Source organism: Lepus europaeus, chromosome 20 (genome assembly GCF_033115175.1).
Source record: "Lepus europaeus isolate LE1 chromosome 20, mLepTim1.pri, whole genome shotgun sequence".
Lineage (NCBI taxonomy): Eukaryota > Metazoa > Chordata > Mammalia > Lagomorpha > Leporidae > Lepus > Lepus europaeus.
The window spans coordinates 19,603,674-19,628,226 of record NC_084846.1 but is presented as its reverse complement, the minus strand read 5'-3'; positions in this window follow the sequence as shown (position 1 = coordinate 19,628,226).

Genomic DNA, 24,553 nt, shown 5'->3' with positions numbered 1-24,553 from the left:
CACGCTCTCGTCCCTGCTCTGATGAGGTGTCACCTATTTCCACCCCAGAGCTGCTGTAATCTGATAACGCCTTGGGGACAAGGCCCTTCTCTGCCTATGACGTTATTGAATGCAGCCCTTATTCACCTCTCTCTCCATCAGGCTTGGATGCTCGGAATCTCACTTCAGGCCCTGCAGCAAGGAGAGGCGGCCTCCAACCTACGAAAAATCTTCCATCTGGAAAACTCTTTAGTGGGAAATAGATGAACTCGATGATCCAGTGAGATCCTCCGTGTCTCTAATTTCCATGATCCTGTCTGGGAAGTATTCTGGAATTTTTCTAACCCAAGGCAGATTCCACTGATTTCCAAAGGGGATGGAGGGAGCTGGCAAGGAACAAGGGCAGGTACTGCCTTCCATTGCTGGAGAGAGACGGAAAGGCTGAGGAGAGAGAAAGCAGGGTAGCTGATCTCACTCCCCTTACACTGGCGAAATACGGGAAGAGAGGGATAGAAGTACCCGGATGTCAATTTGCTGACCCTCTGGCCACAGAACGGTCGCTGGAACTCTCTGTCCAGTAATTAATTATCTGTTAGGAAAAATATTCACATTCCTCACTAGGGCCCCAGGCCTGTTTTCACATAAATAGGCGCTAAAATACATCCTTTTTTTTTTTTTTTTTTTTTTTTTTTTTTGGTTCTCAATTGTTCACTGCTTTAACTTCAGTTCTAATCAGCTTCTTGCTAGGCGTCCATAAGACATAACAAGTAGCTGTGGATGGCCTCACTGTGAGGAAACTGGACAGGATTTGCAGTGGGTGGCACCTTCCTGGAGGATTTAAGAGTAAAGGTAAGGGGTGTGTGTGGGGGGGTGACTCTGGTTGGAGTCCCGGCTGCTCCACTTTCCATCCAGCTCTCTGCTATGGCCTGGAAAAGCAACAGTGGACGGCTCAAGTGCTTGGGCCCCTGCGACCCACGTGGGAGACCTGGATGAAGCTCCTGACTTTGGCTTGGCCCAGCCCTCCTGGCCATTGTGGTTATCTAGGGAGTCATCCAGTGGATGGAAAATCTTTCTCCTTCTCTCTCTCTCTCTCTCTCTCTCTCTCTCTTCCCCCTCTCTAACTCTTTCAAATAAATAAAGATTTAAAAAGGAAGAGTAAACAAAGGCTCTTGCTGTTGGATCTCCACAGTTGCCAACATGAACAACTGCCCTGGTCAAGTCAGGATTTGTAACCGCACCTGCCTTTCCCAGGACCAAGACTTGTGAACAACACGTGGAACCGTTTAGAACTAAAAACTAGAGTCTCTCTGTCATCTTGCTAGCTGAATAGTTTTATCATGAGTAAGGCGATGTTCAGTTTGAATTAATCCTGGAGCCAACGCTGTGGCATAGTGGGTAAAGCCATTGGCTGCAGTGCTGGCATCCCATATGGGCACCAGTTCGAGTCCCGGCTGCTCCACTTCCAATCCAGCTCTCTGCTATGGCCTGGGAAAGCAGTGGAAGATGGTCCAAGTCCTTGGGCCCCTGCACCCTAGTGGGAGACCCAGAGGAAGCTCCTAGCTCCTGGCTTCAGGTCGGTGCGGCTCAGGCAGTTGAGGCCAATTGGGGAGTGAACCATCAGATGGAAGACCTCTCTCTCTCTCTCTCTCTCTCTCTCTCTCTCTCTGCCTCTGCTCAATCTGTGTAACTCTGACTTTCAAATAAAAACAAATAGATCCTTTTAAAAAAAAGAATTAATCCTACTTTCTGATGGTTTTTAACTCTGTGAGTTTTGGGTCTTTTCTGCTTAGGATTTGTCAAAAGTCTCTGAGTGTTTGCTATTTTTTAATATTGGTCAGTTTATGACTTTTGGTGGGATGAGGGGGGAGAGAGAGAGAGAGAGAGAGAGAGAGAGAGAGATCCCATCTGCTGATTCACTCCCCAAGTACCTGCAATGACTTGGTCATGGAGGCCAGACTGGCAGTCGGGCGTGTCCTTGAGTGTCAGGGATCTAACTACTGGAACCACCACCTGCTGACCCCAAGGGTGTGCCTTAGAGAGAAAGCTGGAGCCTGGGAGAGGAGCCAGGGCTGTAACTTCCTAGATCAGTGGTGGGCCCTCTCAAAGGCAGCCTGGCTGCTTTCTGTCTTCTAGAATGTGTTTCTGAGTCTAAATATTCACTCCTATTATCCATACTTGTCTTTCTTCAAAAACTGGTCCCATGATAGCATAGATATTTTTCTAGAGAAATGTTAAAGAGTGTATTTCTTGAAATGGACTTTTTAGCTGAAAGGGATGTCAGTATTGCTCTGGCCCGATGTCCCATAGGGAGTGCTAGGTAGCAAGAAGAGCAAGCCCTCCGGTCTCTGGTTCTCTAGTCCAGAACCTGACAGAATGATTGTAGAGAGGAGGAAATCTCGGGCCCACTGCAGTTCAGCGACGGATGTGAACCCAGGCCCCAGTGCAGCCTCCATTCCTGCTACAAACTGGCCTCTGTGACTGATCAAGGAACCCCATTACATGCTTAGAATTGTAGCTACAAATCAGTGAATCTGTTAAAAAATTATTACAAATTAAAATTTAAAAAATGATAGTAAAAAAACCACTTTGGTTTTGCTCACTGCCCGTGGCTGGAGGAACTGTCCCCATGTGCCATGCCCAAGTGGTACTTTGAAATAGGTCCCCCGGGCTCTGTTTGGTGGGGACTGCCTGGGTGTGACTGTTGCCTGTGGAAGCAGAGGGCAGCTCTTTCCTGCCAGGATCCCATTGATGGGCTCCACTCCAGGTGCCCCAGGTTCATGCCCTGCCTTGCCCATTCGGAGGCTGAAGCAGAGCTGGTTAAATGTTGACAGACCACACTGGCTGAATAAACGAACGTTTAAGCACGATTGTTCGTGTAGAGATCATGTTAGGCTTTTTTTCTTTTTCCTGTCCCAGGGCCACCAGCTGCTTGGCCGGCCGTGAAGGTGGGATCCTCTCGGGCTAAATCAACAATGTCTCGCTAATTGCACGTGTGACCTTGCACCGGGGACTTCCCTCTCCCGCCCCCGGCTTCCGCATCTATAAAGCGAGGGCATTCCAGCCGCTCATCTCCAAGGGCCTTCCTGTTATTGCACAGGGCAATGCCCGGGCGATGACGTCACACGCGGCCCCGTGCTATTCCCAGCCTCTGGAGCAGCGGGCTTGCAAGCAGAGAGGAACAGCAAAGTCAGGGGCTTTCTCCTATTCCCAGCACGGAAGCTTTTTCTGTGTGTGGTTTTCCAAAAAGCAAGAGGGTATCGCATAGAATCAGAGCAGCAGCAAAGGCTTTAATTTTTTTTTTAATACCGCAAAATATTTTCTCTAGATCGATTCACTAGATAACGGTTGGTTTCATTCAAAGGGAAGATGATGTTTTTCCTATTCCTAAACCATGAATGACTGCAGCTCCGTTTACCAGTCGCACATCTGTTAAGCTCAGAGGAAAGGAAAGCTAATGAGCTAACAGAAAAACAGACGTCAGGACAACATTTGGTTGGCAGATCTGTCATTCTGTTGCCAGCACGAGGCTGCTGGGGCTTTTGCAATAATTGCTGTGACTGGGCAGAGGGCAGGGGCTCCGTGTGCCGCCCGAGCGCGTGTTGGAACCTGCTGTTTATTTCCCGAGGGAAGCGGAGATCAGATAGCGATGTTCTGAGAAGTGGATGTGCAATGCATTCGCACTTAAAAGGGAGACAGAACAGGCTAAGGACGTGGCTGTGCCCACACTGGTTTTCTAGCAGAGTTCCGGTTGAAAAGCCTTCCGGGTCTGTCCTGGCCTGGAGGGATGGAGGGGTTTACCGAGCCGGCTTGGATTTAACCTCCCCATCTGTCTTCATGCCCCTCTAGTCCTACTTGGTCAGAGATGCTCAGTGTCTGCATCTGTGGAATGGGCTTTCTTTTTATTTTATTTTATTTTATTTTATTTTATTTATTTATTTATTTATTTTATTTTTTTGACAGGCAGAGTGGACAGTGAGAGAGAGACAGAGACAAAGGTCTTCCTTTTGCCGTTGGTTCACCCTCCAATGGCCGCCGCGGTAGGCGCGCTGCGGCCGGCGCACCGCGCTGATCCGATGGCAGGAGCCAGCTGCTTATCCTGGTCTCCCATGGGGTGCAGGGCCCAAGCACTTGGGCCATCCTCCACTGCACTCCTGGGCCACAGCAGAGAGCTGGCCTGGAAGAGGGGCAACCGGGACAGGATCGGTGCCCCAACCGGGACTAGAACCCGGTGTGCCGGCGCCGCAAGGCGGAGGATTAGCCTAGTGAGCCGTGGCGCCGGCCGAATGGGCTTTCTATGACCGGCTGAGAGGGTCAGGTGTGATACCATGTGAGTAGCTGCAGAAATGAAAAATGCTGCAGAGAACTCACTGTGAAATCCACGCCTGTGGGAGCTGGTGCTGTGGCATAGCAGGTTAAGCTGCTGCCTCTGATACCAACACCCCTTATCAGCTCTGGTTTGTGTCCCAGCTGCTCTACTTCCTATTCAACTCCCTGCTAATGGCCTGGGAAAAGCAGAGGAAGATGGTCCAAGTGCTTAGGCCCCTTTCACCCACATGGGAGACCTGGAAGAAGCTCCATTTGGGGAGTGAACCAGCAGGTAGAAGAGCTCTCTCGCATTCTCTCACCTCTCTCTCTAATTAACTTTCAAATACATAAATACATCTATATAAAATGTGCAGCTGCAAAAGTTACCGTACTCTATAATATTACTATTTTTACTTCCCACAAATTTCATAGGCCCATAGGCATTCACCAAGAAAATATGAGAGTCATTTTGTCGTGATAGCCCACAATGTGTCTCACCCAAGTTCTACCAGGAGTATGGTTATAAACTTCCCATCAGTTTTAACCAGGACACCTGCCACCACCCTCAACTCTGTGCAACAAAGTTATAATCAAACACCCCCCTGAGAGGGAAACTAGTTTGTTCAGATATTTTAGTACATAGGGCACAAATTATACATGAAATTAGCTCCATGAATTGTGAAATATATATGCACAAACTAGTTTTGCTATTATCTTTTCTCAAAGATTTATTTACTTTATTTGGAAGGTAGAATTACACACATACACAGAAAGAGAGAGAGAGAGGGAGAGAGAGAGGAAAAAAAAAGAGAGAGAGAGATCTTCCATTTACTGGTTCACTCCTCAAACATTTGCCAACTACAATAGCCAAGCCTGGGCCAGACTGAAGCCAGGAGCCAAGAGCTTCTTCCAGGTCTTCCGTGTGGGTGGAGGGTCCCAAGCACATGGGCCATCTTCCACTGCTTTCCCAGGTGCATTAGCAGGGAGCTGGATGGGAAGTGGAGCAGCAGGGCCTTGAACCAGCGCCCATACAGGATGCTGACATCACAGACAGTGGCTTTTTACCCATTATGCCTCAACACTGGCTCCAGGTTTTGAAATAACATTGCAAACGTAAGTCAAGTACAAATCAAAACATAGATAAAAATCCTTGCCATATTTTAGAGAAATCTGCACTGCCACATCAGATTATAAACTATCAATTTGAATTCCTCTACTTTTATTTTTTTCAAACTTTTATGTGTTTATAGGAGAGGCAGTGAGAGATAGAGATAGAAAGATGAGAGAGCCAGAGCAAGAGCTCCCATCACTGTTGACTCCTTGAGTGAGCTGGGAGGTGGGGACTCCATCCAGGTTTCCCATGGGGGTGACAAGAGCCCAGTCACCTGAGCTGTCACCTGCTGCCTCCCAGTGCATAAGCAGGAAGCAAGTATCAGGAGGTGTAGGCGGGAATCAAGCCCAGGCATTAAGATATGGAACGGGGACATCTTAATTGGCATCCTGACTGTTAGGGCTGAACACCCACCACCAACCCCTCTACTTGTGACTTTGGAAAAACTTCTAACATATGCAGGGTGGAAAGGAGGTGTCATTTCCTCCCAGCCACCTCTAATGACAACTTCTTGATGTCCCACCTGCCCAGTATTAAACCATTTGAGGGACAGGAAGATAGCAAGAGGGGAAATCACCATATCCCAGATGTCTCCCTCCCAGCTTTGCATGCCCTGATAATAGAGAATTTAGCTCTTTGCAACGATCTCTCCAGAGCTGGGACTCCCAACATGGAATTTAGGAATCTCTATATCTTGCAAACTTTTAGTAACTGCCTTCATCGATGGCTGAGAAAAATTACTCCTCTGCACCCTTCAATGCAGATCCAGTTCTATTTTCTCTACTGGTGACTCGTAGCTACCTTAACCCAACACGTGTGTCCAGAAGTCGGCGTTGTGAACCTTGCAGGGAGTAAACCCTGCTAGATGTATTCCCAGCCTCCTCTACTTCACGCTGCTTTATATCAAAAGTGCCTTCTGTCGAGTTAGCCTGCTGAGCTCTGCTAAGACAGATGTCTTCCTAGATAGCATGAGGATTACCTGATTATGTCTCAGTTTCTAGGCCTTCTGATTTACATACAAAAAAAATTTCTGCTCTGACTCCTTCACCTCCATTTTGCCGTTGAAGGTCAAATGCCCATGAGCTCCTCTGGAGGGGTTCTGGCATTGACCTAAGGCTCCCCAGAAAAGTAAGACTTCATGGGGGCCGGCGCTGTGGCATAGAGGTAAAGCCGCTGTCTGCAGTGCCGGCATCCCATGTGGGTGCTGGTCCAAGTCCTGACTGCTTCACTGCTGATCCAGCTCTCTGTTGTGGCCTGGGAAGGCAGTAGAGGATGGCCCAGGTCCTTGAGTCCCTGCACCCGTGTGGGAGACCTGGAAGAAGCTCTTGGCTCCTGGATTTGGATCAGCACAGCTCTGGCCATTGTGGCCAACTGGGGAGTGAACCAGCGGATAGAAGACCTCTCTCTCTGCCTCTCCTCCTCTCTCTGTGTAACTCTGCCTTTCAAATAAATAAATAAATCTCAAAAAAACCAAAAAGACTTCATGGCCCTCTTTTGACTAACTCCTTTAAGAGCATATAACAATGTGCCCCATGGCTTACAACATATTGGTTGACTTGAATCAATACTTAAGAGTCTTTTCTAAGTATTTCTTCCTCTTTCTGGGGCTTTTTAAGTAAATCCAGAAATACCTCTGAGTTTTTATAATTAATCATACAAGATAAAACTAGGAGGAAGAGAAATGATAGTACCAAGCGCTACATTCTTTACACCGTTAATCAGGTTAAACGCAAAAAGTATGGATAGGTTTTGCGGTACAAGAGGGTTAAGCCACTGCTTGGGTTGCCCACATCCCATATGGGATGGAGTTCTGCCTCTGCTTCTGGCCTAGCTTCCTGCTAATGTGCATCCTAGGAGGCAGCAGAGGATGGCTCAAGTCCTTGAGTTCCTGCCTCCCATGGGGGGGACCTGGATGGAGTTCTTGGCTCTGGGCCCAGGCCAGGCTGTGGTGGTCATTTGGGGAATGAACCAGTGAATGGAATGGAAGATCATTCTCATTCTTGCTCTCCGCTGTCACTCTTTCAAATAAAAAATAAATAAATTTTAAAAAGTGGGCTACTTGGGAATAAAACTAGCAGATTTCCCTACTTGCAAGATTCACATAAATTATTTTTTCCCTGAATGTGTGAATTTGATCACTACCATTTATAAATCCTGATAGAAAGATGCAGCATTTAAAATTTTGCCAATGATGTGTAGAGGTATAGTGGAACCACTCTACTTTAATGTAGAATATTTGGATTATACACAGTTTTAAAAGATAAATAATATATTTTTAATATATAATAATTACTTCAACTTAAGAGCTGTTACTAAATAAAATTTATATGTATTTGATATACATGTGTATATATATGTATATATACAGTATACAAATTGTATATCTTTATTGGTCTTATTTGTTGTATTCTTTCTATTCAATCAGGGCTAGAGGATGTGATCAGGAGTATTTGCTGATACATAAAATATGCATTTTCATTGGATGCTGACTACATAAGCTAACATAAGACTCATGGATATGTCTTTCTTCAGAGCTTAGAAATCAAAAAACAATGGATAGAATTCATGTATTGTGGACAGGAACCAAAGCTAAATAACTGCTTTTTATACCTAGGCCTCCATCAATAATTTAAATTTTATTGTTAATAAATAATTCATACTCTGCTACTGGTGGCATTTTTTAAATGTATTTCTTTGTAGCTCTCAATTTTCTTAAAACTCTCTAACGATATTTTCTTGGGAGCTCTAAGAATAAGGTTTTCAGTGCTCACTGGGTTCAAGAATTTATTTTAATTTGAGAGATGTCAGGTTCACATGAGTACCTAACTGGAGTCCACATATCATCTCCTCCTTCATCATCAATAAGTAAAACTGGATAATTAAACTTAGTCATATTAAACCAATAAATCAAATGATGGGGATGGGGAGAATCTTAGGGAGGGTCCAAAAAGGAATTTATCTGAGCCCCTTGGTAGCAAGTGAACAAGTTTGTTTTTCTCTGATCCTATCTAAACCATACGGATATAAAATCCTCCTCATTCCACTTGGAAATTCTCAGAAAAAGAGTTCAATGAATAGAAAATTCCAAAGTCATGAGTATAAAGTTAAACATCATATTTATATGTTTTAAGTGATTAGTATAAACATGTAGGGGATAGCTTAATTAAATGCAAGTAAGTTTATTTCATATTTTGTCTGGAGCTTTCCAAAGTAGAAGTTGAACTCTTCATTGAATTCATACCATTCATTCACTCATTCCTCTTCCAGGCCAGCTCTCTGCTGTGGCCCGGGAGTGCAGTGGAGGATGGCCCAAGTGCTTGGGCCCTGCACCCGCATGGGAGACCAGGAGAAGCACCTGGCTCTTGGCTTCGGATCAGCGCAGTGTGCCAGCCGCGGCGGCCATTGGAGGGTGAACCAACGGAAAAGGAAGACCTTTCTCTCTGTCTCTCTCACTGTCCACTCTGCCTGTCAAAAAACAACAACAACAACAAAAACCACAAAAGAAATACTCTCTCACAGATCCTGCCCTCTGATCACTGACGTGTTGTTTAGGAGTCATTGTGCTTCTTAGTTATAAGTTGGAATACAGCAGAACCCAGTCAGAAAGAAGGAGCTCGGCAAAACCAAGTTCAAGCAGTTTTGTTGTCTTCACCAGAAGAGCGACTCATAACTCAAACATTTCATAAACTGCATTTCTCTACCAGAAACATTGACAGGTGAGCTTTGTGACGAATGGGCTTTGTAGATAAATCACAAGGGCAGTGTGAAGTGGTTACCTGCATGCAGCCATCTGCTATGACTGCCAATGTCTTTTATTGGCACATTGATAAGTAAGACTTATGACTTAAGACTTATGACTGTGTAATGATGGTACTGTGGCGTAGCAGTTAAAGCCACCGCCTACAGTGCCAGCATCCCATATGGGCACTGGTTTGAGTCCCAGCTGTTCCACTTCTGATCCAGCTCTCTGCTGTGGCCAGGGAAAGCAGCAGAAGATGGCCTAAGTCCTTGGGCCCCTGCACCCACCTGGGAGACCTGGAAGAAGCTCCTGGCTCCTGGCTTTGGATCAGCACAGCTCCGGCCATTGCAGTCAATTGGAGAGTGAACCAGTGAATGGAAGACCTATCTCTCCTCCGCCTCTCCTCTCTCTGTGTAACTCTGATTTTCAAATAAATAAATAAATCTTTAAAAAAAACCTAAGAGTCCATGAATATTTTGTTCTGGACCAGAAAAAGGAGGGCTTCCACTGACTTAGAGAATGTCATGATTATCAATTTCTCTTGCATAATCATCGAAAAAAAATCAATAAATGGGAGGAAATTCTGTAATCACTACTCAAATGTTCTATAAAAGAAAACATACCTGTACAAATTTACAGATGGGTGAACAATACTTCGCTGAGACTCATATTTTATAATTATACATCATCCAATATATTTGCAATCCCCCAGAAAAAAATACAATGGGCTCTTATCCCTCCTATCTGGACTGTCATGTGATTCATTAAATTGTAATGTATTTTGAACTTAAGTGAGTAAACATAATTTTTAATTTGTTTAAAGAAGAGACGCCTACCCACATGCAGAAAATGTGCCAGCCACAAGGAGTTGCACCACTCACATTCTGGACTGCAAGCACTGTTGGCCACCTGGTCGACCCATTGGAGAATCGTTTGGTTTCCTGTGTGGCTAGACTTCAGGTAAGGAATACAAAGGTGGTGTGAGTCACAGCAGTCTGCTCTTGACAGTAAGCATTTGTTACTGTTAATTATAACTAGGTGTCTGCTTTATTTGGCCGTCTGTGATCCTGGTGCAGATATTGACTTTGATTTTTTAATATGAAAAAGAAGTCAAATTCCTGGGCTTGTGTTGTGATGCAGTGGGTTAAGCCGCCACTTGTGACACCTGCGTCTCATATGGGAGTGCTGGTTTCAGACTGTTATGCTTCCCATCCAGCTTCCTGCTAATGGGCCTGGGAAGGCAGTGGACGATGGTCCAGATGCTTGGGCTCCTGCACCCACAGGGGTGACCCTACTGGGGTCCCTGGCTCCTGGCTTCAGCCTGGACCAGACATGGCTGTTGTGACCATTTGGGGAATAAACCATCAGAGGAAAAATTTTTTATCTCTCTCTCCTCTCTCTTTCTCTCTCTCTTGTCTCTCTTCTCTCTCTCTCACATTGTTCCTTTCAAATAAGTAAATCTTAAAAAAAAAGAAAAAGAAAAGAAAAGAAAGAAAAAGATAAAGAAATCAAGTTTCTGAGATGTAAACACTCAAAGCTTAACCCTGGATGTGACATGCAGTTGACTGGACACATGAAGGGAATCCATGCCACCTCAGGAGCATTCATAACCCCATGAGCCCAGCCACATGCCCCTAAGGGAAATGACATTTTCCTAAAGTTTAAAAAAAGTCTGCAATTCTAACATGTAGTTTTTAAGGTGTTCATTAAAACATTTTATCAGGATCTTAGCATTTTATTTCCCAATACCGATTGGATGTTTTCATCTGATCACTGTGTAATTCGAAGGAAAGAAAAATTACTATTTTGATTTTCTGTGTTTTCGAATTTTGATGCAATCCCTTTACAAATCAGACTATATTGATAGCATAGAATTGTGATTCACTGTCAAAAAGAAAAGACAAGCAAACAAAAGGCCAGATGGGACTATTTACAAATATACTTACCTTATGATACATAAGTGTGTTGGTCGGTGCCGTGGCTCACTTAGCTAATCCTCTGCCTGTGGCGCTGGCATCCCAGGTTCCAGTCCCGGTTGGGGCGCTGGGTACTAGTCCTGGTTGCTGCTCTTCCACTGTGGCCAGGGAGAGCAGTGGAGGATGGCCCAAGTGCTTGGGTCCCTGCACCTGCATGAGAGACCAGGAGGAAGCACCCGGCTCCTGGTTTCGGATCGGCACAGCGCTGGCCGTAGTGGCCATTAGAGGAATGAACCAACAGAAGGAATTCCTTTCTCTCTGTCTCTCTCTTACTGTCTTTAAATATCTCTCTGTCTCTCTCTCTCACTGTCTAATTCTGCCTGTCCAAAAAAAAAAAAATACATAAGTGTGAATAAACTGAAGTAGAAACACTCAGTAAAACATACCCACTATTCTTTTGGTGATGGAGTACCACATAGTCCTTACAGTTTACTTCCCTTTAAAACACAATGGACCTAGTAGCTTTTCTACTTGTACATTTTTTTAGAACAACTGAACTGCTGCATAGTTTGTTCTAATATGTACTGGAAGGCTTCTTGAATTGTTATTTCTTATTAATGAGTTTTGCCTTCTACATTAGAATTCATTTGCTTTTCTAGTTTGTTGCCAAGAGGTAAACATCATAGCAAAGCTTTATTGAAAAGTGGAAGCTAGGAAAATTTGAAAATTGGGATCCTCTGTCTTTTTTCATTTCGGAGAAAATGTTTTTGTCCCTATGTGCTTCGGGGAGTTGACATTAGTCATTTGGTCTACCTTAAGAAAAGATGCGGACTAAGTCTTCTTAAAACGGATCGTTTTCGTTGTTAATTTTTTTTTTTTTTTTTGGTATTTATGTGCAAAAACTGATTTAAGCGGTTCTACCTATCTGGCTCATTTTCCCTCCATGAGGAAGCCCATATATTTTTAAAAGTTATCAATCTTAGTACCTATTTGTTAACATTTCCTTCTCTGTGTTTTCTCCAGATGTTGGGAATAAAAAGGCCCTTGTTATTTTTTCCATTGTCACTCTCGACTCCTTCCCATAGGCGGCAAGGCCTGCAGGAAATCACGGACGTGCGAGCCCCGAATTATAGGCACAAAAATAACTTTCATAAAATAGGTTTTCAATGACACCACTTTCCAAAGAGCCAGCCCTAATTGACTCAAGCCTAGAAAGCAGTAACTTGAGGGAACATCACACACAAGTCCAGCGATCCCAGAAAGCGTTCCGCGGTGTGACATTAAGTGGCGATGATGACATTCCCAGCTTGCTGCCAGCACATTCCAGAAGGCAGCCTGGGTCTCTGGGTACTGGGCAGGCCGGCCCTGCTCAAGAGGGCAGGGCTCTGCCATGGCTGAGCAGATCCGGCTTCTGCTCCTAGGAACTCCCAACTCCACTGCTAACTCGCAGCGGATAAAGCAAACAAAAAAATCATAAATAATAAAAATTACTTATATAGAGAGAACCCCCAGCTTTTCCTTTGCAGACACAGCACTCACCCCGGGTTTGGGGACTGCAGTGCAGGGGCCCTGCCGCTGCAGAATGTTCCAGATGGCTGCCCGGGCAGGAAGCCTCTCTCTTCCTTTATGGTGCTCTGGGGAATGCAGGGGGCCTGGAACCAGCCCTCTCCTTCCCTTCCAAACCTCTTCTCCAAACCCCTACTGAGTTTAAAAAAAAAAGAGAGAGAGAGAGAAGGAAAGAAAATAAAAAAAGAAAAAAACCATCTATGCACACACACACACACGCACACGCACACACACTCTCCCTGGAAACATTCTGCCAGTCTGTGTGTGAGTGGAATCTGAGTTAACCTCTTCCCTCCCGAGGAGAGCTACGATTTATAACTTGGCCGGCTTCTCTTCAAAGTTCTGAGTCAATTTCTCCAGCGCGTCGAAGCGCCCTACCATTTGGCTTGAATTATAAGAGCACTTCTGAGTTATGCAACGATTTCAAGTAAGCAAAAGCAGGTTTGCGTTCTAAAGCAATTAAAAGGGTTTTAGCACATCAGATATTGTATTAATAGTGTTCTCTCCTTTCTTCTTTCTTAAAAAGCATAATTTGGAAGTTTTGTTTTTTCCTTGACTGGAGTTACTTTTTTTTTTAGTAGTGTAAATTTTAAAAACACTTTGTCTTTTTTTCTGGAATGTATTAACAGGGGGTTAATTTCATAATGACAGTCTTTCATTTATAATTTTAAAATAATTTCATTATCACAATTTTTTTTATTCATTTTTAAGGTATGCTAGTACCTTAGTTACTTCACTTAACCATAGTTAATTGAGATGTTTCTTAAAGATAACCTTTATTTAGTCTTTATAAAGTTAGGAAATTTAGCTAAAGATTGATATACAAGAGGAAGCACAACAAATAGTTTATCCTAAAATAGAAAATGTATTGTTATTTCTAGCATCATCATTGGCATCACAATTGAAATAAAATATATCACACCAAGAAAATGCTTACTTTAGAATGTTTATATTACATTTAGTTGTTCAAACTACATATTACACACACTTGAATGCCAAGGCTAAGATGGATAGGTGTTTCCTTGTATCACGAATGACATGTTCTAATCAACTGCAGTTATGCTCAAAAACCACGAACGTGTGAAGAAGAGAAACTATTGAAAACATAATTAGGCCGGCGCTGCGGCTCACTAGGCTAATCTTCCGTCTGCGGCGCTGGCACCCTGGGTTCTAGTCCCGGTTGGGGCGCTGGATTCTGTCCTGGTTGCTCCTCTTCCAGGCCAGCTCTCTGCTGTGGCCCGGGAAGGCAGTGGAGGATGGCCCAAGTCCTCCGGCCCTGCACCCGCATAGGAGACCAGGAAGAAGCACCTGGCTCCTGGCTTCGGATCAGCACAGCGCGCCGGCCACAGCGGCCATTAGGGGGTGAACCAATGGAAGGAAGACCTTTCTCTCTGTCGCTCTCTCTCTTTGTCTAACTCTGCCTGTAAAAAAAAAAAAAAAACAACAAAAAAACAAACAAACAAACAAAAAAAAGCATAATTAAAGAATGTAACATATAGAAGAGTTAAAAAAGAGAATATCTTAATTTCAAATTAAACTATATCCAGATAGTATTGACTTTATCTATTCATTGATTAATATACCAAATATTAATTGAATATCTTCCTATTTTCAAGCATCATACTAGGTATTCAGGGATTCAGTAAAACACATCATTTGCTAGCAAGAAAGTGACAATCTGGGTTTTCATCACCTTTTGTCCAAGTCAGGGCATGTCAGCCCAGCCTCCTGTCACTCATTCTCTTTGCTTATTATACATGTAGATCCATTCCAACTGGACACAGTAGCTCTTCAGAGTACTCCCCAAATAACACTATATATTAAATCTTTTAACAGTATGCTTATTTAGACATACTAAAAGGTTTAATAATTTGTACTTCTCCAATACAAGTCTTAAAAATTTATCTTTTGGGGGCTGGCACTGTGGTCTAAAGGGTAAAGCCACCACCTGCAATGCCGGCATCCCATATGGGCACTGGTTCAAATCCTGGCTTCTCCACTTCCGATCCAGCTCTTTGCTATGGCCTGGGAAAGCAGTAGAAGGTGGTCCAAGTCCTTGGGCCCCTGCACCCACCTGGGAGACCTGGAAGAAGCTCCTGGCTCCTGGCTTTGGATCGGCTCAGCTCTGTCCGTTGCTGCCATTTGGGAATGAACCAGCAGATGGAAAATTTCTCTTTCTCTGCCTCTCCCTCTCTGTAACTCTGCCTTCCAAATAAATAATAAATAAATCTTTAAAAAATTGATCTTTCTTAACTATATTTCATTTCTGGCTAAAGAAAAACATATAAATCAATGAATATGAGAGGAAACCCAACAAGGAGGTTTTGAGAAATGTTTTTCCTTGGATACAGTTGTGTGCGGGAGAGTCAGTACCACAGTCTTCCAGTTACAAGGGAGAGCAAATGGCAGAGGTACTGATCCAGTGCCCCACAAATTTGACCCGCTCACTTAACCCTCCTGGGGAAGGCAATGTCTGAATTTCTTGTATGATCTGTTTTTATAATTTTCCTTGTTTAATCTGCTTTTGGCTTGGAAATCTGTCATCTGCAGTCCAAAGCCTCTGAATTGAAACAATAGATTTAGAGGAAGTGGAATGATTTTTTTTTATTTCCTAGGAATAAAAGTGGAATGCTTTTTGATATTCCAAATAAGGGATTTTATAATATGTATTTCATTCATGCAGGTTTGCAAATCATAAAACTTCTTGGGAGGCATATTAAACCCATAAAATCTGGATTCTAGAACAATTTCTTTAGTAGACAGCCTTCTTCCCTGTGTGCTTGGACTTCAGTTTATCTAACTGGGATAGCTAACTCTAGGTGACTCTCAGTTTGCTGGTGTGGCTGTAGACATACTTCACAATGCAATCAACCACATCATAAAACACTCAATAGAAACATTGGCTGACAGCATCAAGTGAGATCCAAGGCCCAAAGCCAAAGTCACTCTCCCTCTATGTAGCTGTCATTGATGCTAAATAAGCAGAGGAGGAAAAGGAAGGCCTACTGCTCAGATTGGAGCCTGCTGACATCAGCTGTCCAGCGACATCACAATTTCAATTCATGTGTACCAAAATGTAACCAGATAGAACTTTCCAGAAAAAAATGAGGCATTCTGTTTTTCATTGCACCTTTTGTCCTGGACTACAAGCTGCCTTGCTTTGCTCTAGCACATTTGGTTCCAGTGTACACAAAGATAATGGCATTTGAAAATATAGACATGAACAATCTGAATAACTGATGTCATATTGTATAAATTGATAAATTATTAGGGCTCAGGGGTTTTTAAAGGATGAATTGATTTCCTAAGCAGAAAAGAAAAGTCCATAGGCATCCTCAATAAAAACACAAAAAAAACAAAAGAAGCTCTGTGTATGTATGTATGTGTGAGGATGCATGATCTCATTTCTTATGATTTTTACTGGACAGTTGAATAGAAAAAAAAATCATAATAAAGATACATGAAAGTGGAAAAAAGAGCCCGCTTGTGCTGCTTAGGCATAATAGATAAAACATGAAGCGTGCTTCAGGGAAAAAAAAATCAAGTCACACTGGAAATGCCTTAAATGTCTACATGTGTAATGATTCAGCAAGGCCCAATGCGCTAATGACAGGCCATTGCCATTTGCTGCAATGCTGCAAAGCAAAGCCATTCTTTACGTTGCTCCCATCCAAGTCCATTAGGAAATAATGGTTCTAAGATGAAAGTCTTGTTAGGGTTTCCATGAAAATGTTTGGCACACCATGATGAAAAGCCAACAATCTGTTTTTAACAAGAGACACTGGAAAAACGTTGGTTAACATACCACTGCAAATATTAATCTCCTTAATGGCAGGATGCAACGTAGCTTTTTATAGTTTTTGATCCACGTCATAAATTTGGCTATGACAAAGGGGATACTCCGGCTTTAACTCACTGGCAAGAACTTTAGCTATTTTCCAGCCCTAAAAGGTTTGGCCCTTTGTATTCTTTGTTATGCGCCAGAGGGCCAGATTTCCAGTCTCGATAGACATACAGTGTATGTGCATGTGCTGTGTGTCTGTGTGTCTGTGTTGTGTGTACTTGCACATGCATGCCCACACCCATGCATGTGTAAGCATATAGTCAGTGTTTGACTGTTGAGAGCAATATATTTCTTTGAGCTTTTAGAGAAAGAAAACAAGGAAAATGTTACAAGTCCTAAATCCCAGGTCCTGTTGCACTGCTAGAATTCCAAAATTTGCGAAGTTGTATCTCTGAGGAAGGTAGACTTATACATCACAATGAATTGATCTCTCTTTGCCCCATCGTACCCTGTCCATATCAACTGCATAGTGTTGGAAAAGGCATATTTTTTCTCCAATATAATTATAGAATTTCAAGTTTTTAAAAATATATTATTTATGTGAATGGCCATTATTACAAGAGAGATGGACAATCAGAGAGAGACTTTTTTTTGCCATCCATTCGTTCACTCTCCAAATAGCTGGGCCAGGTTGAAGCCAGGAGCCAGGAAACCCATCCTGGTCTCCCACACAGGTGCCAAGGGTCCAGGCATTTGAACCATCGCCTGCTGCTTTCCCAGGCACTTGAACAGGGAGCTAGGTTGGAAGTGGAGCAGTTGGGACTTGAACCAATGCACATATGGGTTGTCAGCATTGCAGGTGAACGCTTAACCTGCTGTGCTAAAATGCTGGCCCCAATTATACAATTTCAGACCTAAAATTTTTATTTATTTATTTTATTTATTTTTTAACATACACACACACACATACACACACAAAAATAATGAGAGAGAGAGAGAGGGTGTGCACTCCCATCCACCCATTCACTCCCCAAATGTGTGCAACAACTGGGATTGAGCCTAGCTGAAGCCAGGAGCCCAGAACTAAATTTGGGTATGCTACACAAGTATTAGGGACCCAAGTACTGGTATCATCACCTGATACCTCCTAGGTGCACATTGGCTGGAAGCTAGAATCAAGAAAGAAGCTAGGACTCAAACCCAAGCACTCTGACATAAGATACTGAGATATGGGCATCCCAAGTGGTGGCTTTACGTTGCACAAGTTGGGTGCTCCTGGTATTTCAGACTTTATGTAGTTCTGTCACGAACTCAGAGATCACCAAGTGGGGATGAAGAAGTTGTTTAAAAAATCCAGATTTCTAGATGTAAAGAATCTAACCCAACAGGTCTGGGAGAGAAACCAGTAATCTGCATTTGGGCTGGCACTGTGGCGCAGTGGGTTAACACCCTGGCCTGAAGTATCGGCATCCTGTATGGATGCTGGTTTGAGACCCGGCTGTTCCACTTCTGATCCAACTCTCTGCTATGGTGTGGGAAAGCAGTAGAGGATGCTCCATGTCCTTGAACCCCTACACCTGTGTAGGAGACCCAGAAGAAGCTCCTGGCTCTTGGTTTCGGATTGGAGCAGTTTCAGATTGGAGCAGTGGCCAACCGGGGAGTGAACCAGCGGATGGAAGACCTCTCTCTCTTTCTGCCTATCCTCTCTGTGTAACTTGGATTTTCAAATAAATAAATAAGTCTAAAATTAAAACGATCTGCATTTAAACAGTTTATTCCTGCCACCATTCCAGGATATGGGTAACACTGGTCTTTTTCTCAACTTTGAGACAGGACTGTTTTATATCTTATTGATAATTAAAATTTGTACAGAAGGAGTTAGAATTGTTGATGCCCCAATCAGTTTTCCTGCTGGGGGAATATCTTCATACCCTCAAGTGTGTTCATCCTAAAGACAGGGAGCATTCTTCTATTCAATTTTTGTGTATTGACAGAAGGGAGTATCATGAAAATAACAGAAATGTCCAAGGGACAAGTCAAGTAATTTTTTTTTTAATTCCACATTTATTTTATTTTTTTAAACATTTATTTAATAAATATAAATTTCCAAAGTATAGTTTTATGGATTACAATGGCTTTTCCCGCCCATAACTTCCCTCCCAACCACAACCCTCCCATCTCCTGCTCCCTCTCCCATTCCATTCACATCAAGATTCATTTTCAATTATCTTTATATACAGAAGATCAATTTAGTATATATTAAGTAAAGATTTCAACAGTTTGTACCCACTCAGAAACACAAAGTATAAAGTACTGTTTGAGTACTAGTTATAGCATTAATTCACATTGAACAACACATTAAGGACAGAGATCCTACATGAGGAGTAAGTGCACAGTGACTCCTGTTGTTGACTTAACAATTGGCACTCTTGTTTATGGTGTCAGTAATCTCCCTAGGCCATTGTCATGAGTTGCCAAGACTATGGAAGCCTTTTGAGTTCACCAACTCCAATCTTATTTAGACAAGGCCATAGTCAAAGTGGAAGTTTTCTCCTCCCTTCAGAGAAATGTACCTCCTTCTTTGATGGCCTGTTCTTTCTGCTGGGATCTCACTCGCAGAGATCTTTCATTTAAGTCTTTTTTTTTTTTTCCAGAGTGTCTTGGCTTTCCATGCCTACAATACTCTCATGGGCTCTTCAGCCAGATCCAAATGCCTTAAGGGCTGATTCTGAGGCCAGAGTGCTGTTTAGGACATCTGCCATTCTATGAGTCTGCTGTGTATCCCACTTCCCTAATGGGATTTTTCTCTACTTTTTAATTCTATCAGTTAGTATTAGCAGACACTAGTCTTGTTTGTGCGATCCCTTTGACTCTTAATCCTATCATTATGATCAATTGTAAACTGAAACTGATCACTTTGACTAATGAGATGGCATTGGTACATGCCACATTGATGGGATTGAATTGGAATCCCCTGGCATGTTTCTAACTTTACCATTTGGGGCAAGTCCGATTGAGCATGTCCCAAATTGTATATCTCCTCCCTCTCTTATTTCCACTCTTATATTTAACAGGCATCACTTTTCAATTAAATTCAAACACCTAAGAATAATTGTGTGTTAAAGAGTTCAACCAATAGTATTAAGTAGAACAAAAAAATACTAAAATGGGTAAAGTATTAAGTTGTTCATCAACAGTTAGGACAAGGGATGATCAAGTCACTGTTTCTCATAGTGTCCATTTCACTTCAACAGGTTTCCTTTTTGACGCTTGGTTAGTATACTATACAGCAGTGAAAAACAATGAAATCCAGTCATTTGCAACAAAAGGGAGGAATCTGGAAAACATCATGCTAAGTGAAATAAGCCAGTCCCAAAGGGACAAATATATGTTCTTCCTGATCGGTGACAAGTCAAGTAATTTCATGTTCACTTCCAACACTGACTTTTATGTCATGAGTATTGTAAATATTCAGCATTGACTTTTATAATTATGTCTAAGAAAATGGAAAATAATGAAAAAGAGAAGTGCTACACTACTTTTTTGTTGTTGTTTTTTTTTTGTTTGTTTGTTTGTTTAAACAGCATAATTGAGAATTCTTATCATGCATCTTTCTTGTAGTGGTCTTGATTTGCATGGGGTTGAAATAATCTTACCCTTCAGTCATTGCAGGCATTTTTTGGTTTATCCGTACCATACCCTAGCAAACTCTGTAATGTGTTACATGCAGCAAGCTCTCACAGTGTTGTATTCTATATTGCATTCTCTTCTGTATTTTCCGTGTACCATCATGGTGTTGAGGTCAGCTTACACTGCAGTCTCGCTCCTGCTCCATGATTCTGCCTACAGCTCACCTTCCATGTGTTATCTGAAGCAGGAGTCCCAGGTGTCCCACATTGTCTTCACTCTGGCCCCAAAAATATGCAGGAATGAACATCCTGTCACATATTTCTGTGCACATCAGTGTCAAGGCTGATCCTACCAATGTGCATCGAGAAATGAACTTTAGCATGGGAGAATGTATTCAGGTTTCCAATTTGCTATTACTCACTTGGTGCCCTTAGGGAAACTGAACAGAATCTGTTTGTGATAACCTCTGGGATGTGTAATCTGTTTGTGATAACCTCTGGGACGTGTAGCTTCCCAGAAGTGACTGTGCAACTGACTCCTTTTCCCCTGTTGCTCTCTCTAGAGCCATAAGCTGATTTAAACAAATATAACACAAAAAAAGGAAATAAGGAGGAAAAAACCCTTAGTTTTTTTTTAAAGATTTATTTATTTGAAAGTCAGAGTTACACAGAGAGAGGAGAGGCAGAGAGAGAGAAAGATCTTCCATCCGATGGTTCACTCCCCAGATGGCTGCAACGGCTGGAGCTGCGCCGATCCAAAGCCAGGAGCCAGGAGATTCTTCTGGGTCTCCCTCGTGGGTGCAGGGGTCCAAGGACTTGGGCCATCCTCTACTGCTTTCCCAGGCCATAGCAGAGAGCTGGATCGGAAGTGGAGCAGCCAGGTCTTGAACCAGCACCCATATGGGATGCCAGCACTTCAGTCCAGGGTGTTAACCTGCTGCATCACAGCGTCGGCCCCTAGATTTTTTTTTTAAAAGATAAACAAGTTTTACTTCTCCTCCCCACCCCCAAAATCTACAAAAAGAAAGTGAATTGTGCTATGATTTTTTAAAAATGCAGTTCAGGGGTAAAAGCTACACCTGTGATGCCAGCATTCCACATGGGCACAGGTTCCTGTCCCAGTGGCTCCACTCCCAACCCAGATCCCTGCTAATGGCCTGGGAAAAGCAGAGGAAGAAGGCCCAAGTGTTTGGGTCCCTGTCACCCTTGGGGGAGACCCAGATAAAGCTCCTGGATCCTGGCTCTGGCCTGGCCCACTGCTGGCTTTTGTGGCCATCTGAGGCGTGAACCAGCAGATGGAAAATCTCTCTCTCTCTCTCTCTCTCTCTCTCTCTCTCTCTCTCTCCCTCCCTCTCCTCCTCTCCTTCCCCCTCCCTCTGCTCCTCTCCCTCTCTCACTGTAACTCCGACTTTCAAATAAATAAATCAATCTTGGGGCCGGCGCCTTGGTATAGAAGGTAAAGCTGCCTCCTATAGTTCAGGCATCCCATATAGGCACCAGTTCAAGTCCTGGCTGCTCCATTTCTGATCCAGCTCTCTGCTATAGTCTGGGAAAGCAGTAGAAGATGGCCCAAGTGCTGGGCCCCTGCACTCACGTGGGAGACCCGGAAGAAGCTCCTGGCTCCTGACTTCAGATCAGTGCAGCTCCGGCCATTGCAGCCAACTGGGGAGTGAACCAGTGCGGATGGAGGATGTCTCTCTCTCTCTCTCTCTCTCTCTCAGCCTCTCCTTCTCTCTCTGCCTCTCCTTCTCTCTCTGTGTAACTCTGACTTTCAAATAAATAAATAAATCTTTAAAAAATGCAATCCAAACATATGTAATGGTCTGAATCGAGTTTTGTGAAAACTTGCATTTAAAAATTATTTTCAGCAAATTTGTAGTTATATACCTAAAAACACTTCTTGCGAGTGTTACATCTCTTACTAAGGCACATACTGAGTAGGTCAAACTGCTGTCTTCATAGTTACAAGTGCCCTTTCACATCCTTGCGTCTGATGAAGTGTTACTGCACTGTGACTTGTTTATCTGGTGCCTCTGTCTCTGTATTTGGAATTCTCCTGCCAGCAAACACACAAAAACGCCTGTGCAGATATCAGCAAATATCCTTAAAAGCATCACAGCCACTTAAAGGACCCATCAGAAAACACTTTGGAGGTCCTTGCACCCCTCGAAAGCCCCCCGGGGTCTTCTCTCTCTTGATTTGATTTCTGCGCACTTTAAACAGGAGAATGCCCAGAATGAAGGCTTGAACCACATATGAAGATCAAGGGAGATTAAAATATACTTTACTCAAATTCACTAAAGTGTTTTTAGTAGTTAGACATTTTAACAAGACAGGCGAGAACAACAGATGCTTAAAGGAAGCTACTAGGAAGGCCAGGTAGAGCTGAAATTTGACATGAACTTGCCACTAACTACCCTATCAAAGAAATATTAATAGAGATGGTAGGTCTGCCGTTATCTATTCTTTTTTTTTTTTTTTTTGACAGGCAGAGTGGACAGTGAGAGAGAGAGAGAGACAGAGAGAAAGGTCCTCCTTTGCCGTTGGTTCACCCTCCAGTGGCTGCCGTGGCCGGCATGCTGCAGCCAGCGCACCACGCTGATCCGAAGGCAGGAGCCAGGTGCTTCTCCTGGTCTCCCATGGGGTGCAGGGCCCAAGCACTTGGGCCATCCTCCACTGCACTCCCTGGCCACAGCAGAGAGCTGGCCTGGAAGAGGGGCAACCAGGACAGAATCCGGTGCCCCGACCGGGACTAGAACCCAGTGTGCCGGCGCCGCAAGGCGGAAGATTAGCCTGTTGAGCCACGGTGCCGGCCCAGTTATCTATTCTTTTATGTATTCATTGATTGAGGACTGATACAGAGAAAGTTTCAAGCAGGGCTCCTTTTCCCGTGGTTCTTGAAAGCAACAATGAGCACGCTTAGCTGTAAAAGTCTTTACTCCACAGAAATCGCATTGTCAAACAATGAGTGTGAGTGAGGATGAATAAAAACTGCTTAGGTGGAATCAGAGGCCAAGTCTGGCTGACCTGTTGGGTGCCAAGGCCCACAGTCACAAGTCCTCTGAACTGGTTTGGAAATCCCTACTTCTTTCTTTCTCTCTCTTTTTTTAAGATTTATTTATTTATTTGAAAGGCAGAGTTACAGAGAGGCAGAGGCAGACACGGTGTGTATGTGTGGGGGGGTCCTTCCATCCTCTGGTTCACTCCCCCAGTTGACCACAAAGGCCAGAGCTGAACTGATCCGAAGCCAGGAGCCAGGTGCTTCTTCTGGGTCTCCCATGCAGGTGCAAGGGCCCAAAGACTTGGGCCATCTTCCAGGGCTTTCTCAGGCCATCGCAGAGAGCCGGACAGGAAGTGGAGCAGCCGGGACTCGAACCGGTGCCCATATGGGATGCTGGCACTGCAGGTGGCAGCTTTACCTGCTACGCCACAGCATCGGCCACATGGAAATCCCTAATTCTAAAAAGCAAAGGCCAATAAAGGGATGAGAATACAACACCTTTGTGCCTGCTTGCTCTGATTTGAAGCCAGCTGAATCTCCTTGAACATGAGATTGGAATCCAGAAGACTATCCTTGCCTTGGAGCTTATAAAGACTTCAGAAATTCCCTGAGTAAACCTTAAGTGTGTGACCCATTTCTTTTCCAGTATAATACAGTCCCCACGTCTGGGCCATGCGCACACAAAGGACAACGTAAGTTTAATTTCAATGGGTTGTGTAGCATGTGACTAATTCTAGACAGAGGAAGCCTCCCCAGTATTACGTGAGGTTTTGTCACTTATACTTCATTAACTTCCAGGGTAGGCATATGTCACCCCGCCCCCCTTCAGATGAGGGAACTGAAGTTCAAAAGAGTAAAAAATGTTTGTGTGTAAAATGGTTCTATCTCGGGCCAGCGCCGTGGCTCAATAGGCTAATCCTCCGCCTGTGGCACTGGCACCCTGGGTTCTAGTCCCGGTCGGGGTGCTGGATTCTGTCCTGGTTGCTATTTTTCCAGTCCAGCTCTCTGCTGTGGTCTGAGAGTGCAGTGGAGGATGGCCCAAGTGCTTGGGCCCTGCACCCGCATGGGAGACCAGGAGAAGCACCTGACTCCTGCCTTCAGATCAGCGCAGTGCGCCAGCCGCAGCAGCCATTGGGGGGTGAACCAAAGGCAAAGGAAGACCTTTCTCTCTGTCTCTCTCTCTCTCACTGTCCACTCTGCCTGTCAAAAAAAAAAAATGGTTCTATCTCAACACTGGTGAATTGACAACACAATACAGTACAACACAGAAAATCCCTCTGTGTGTGTACATGCTCACTCATGGGCAAATTCCTAGCATTTTTCTCAATTCTTGGAAAACTTCAAAAGTAGGTTTTACAGGTGGAATTTATATGAAAAAAAAAAAAACCACACAGGAATCACAAAGAGAACGGTTTTATTGGCTTATTCAAAAAACACAATAGTTATTTTCAAAGGGAAATAACAGATAAACACTGTTTATGTAAGGGTAATTCAGCATTACTTGGCTGCGCTCCTGTTTGTTG